Here is a 1,183-nt window from a genome sequence, read left to right as displayed (position 1 = left end):
TGGGGTGGGGCCACAACATTAGTAACAAAGAAACAGAATTTCCAGAGGATGAGGCCCAGAAATCAGGATTTAGAAAAGATTCTCAGGTGATTCTAATGTGCAGCCAAGGTTGAGAACCACTGGCTTAGACCCTGGTGCCCATATTGGGCAACCACTCTCCCCGCCCACATCCTTAGAAACTATAGAACAAGCCAAAATGTTAGAGAACCAGTCCTGAGCTGGCCTCAATACTTTGTGGGTGTGCCTCAAATTCCGTAAGCACCTGGGTAAATTAAGAAGCAAGGCTTAGACTAAGAACTGGGTCAGACAGGAAGGGGCCCAAGAAACAACAAGTACTCATATAACCGAGGACATGACGCAGAAACTTGTCCCCCAGCTGTGCTGATAAGTCAAAAAGAATGCGTTGCTGGGAGATGCCCAGTCTCTGCAACATGACGGAGCATTTTCCGTGCTGCCTCTTCCCTGAGCTGTGGCTAAAGGAGTGTCAATCACAGCCCCAGGACTGCAGAAGGCCCCCCACCCCCTGGTTGGGGTGAGACAGGGCTGTAGGGGTGGCGGGTGTTCTCCACAGAGGAGATGCAGAGGTTTCGGAAGCTTGGCCCACCATTCCCTTTGTTCTGTGAAATTCGGTAGGAGCGCTGTGACCCCTCTGGAGATGTGCTCAGGTCCCTGGCTTCCCTCTTTGCCTTCATTAACCACAGAGAAACACTGAGGAAAGGAAACTGTGATAAACAGTCACTTCCCAGACTACAGCCCAAACTCCTGCAGAGAATTGGTGTCCTAACATCTGCTCTGAGCAGCAGAACACAGATTTCAGTTTTAACTTGGAGGCAAAATGGGCTTCTTTTGGCCATTCTCTCTAAAAAGAGCCCCACAGGAACATCCCGCGGGTCAGACTCCTGCCCGGTCCTGCCCAGGAGTGCTGGAATTACTATGTGTGCAAAGAACGCACCACAGCCTCCCTCGGGCCCTCGCAGCCACTCTGAGTCCCACGGTTGCATTTGATGGAGCTGACTGACCACATGGAAAATTACCCGGAAGAAGCTATGCAAGAAAGCTGCACGGAAAGTTACATAAGTCACAACGGAAAACTGTGCTGCTTGGGGGCAGAGAACAGAGTAAAATCTTTGCAGAGCCACCTTCCCCACTAACCTTTACCCCTCAATTTCTGCTTGCTGACCCT

The sequence above is a fragment of the Myotis brandtii genome, unplaced genomic scaffold (assembly GCF_000412655.1).
Source record: "Myotis brandtii unplaced genomic scaffold, ASM41265v1 scaffold422, whole genome shotgun sequence".
NCBI classification, from domain to species: Eukaryota; Metazoa; Chordata; class Mammalia; order Chiroptera; family Vespertilionidae; genus Myotis; species Myotis brandtii.
Note: the sequence above shows the minus strand (reverse complement) of the source record.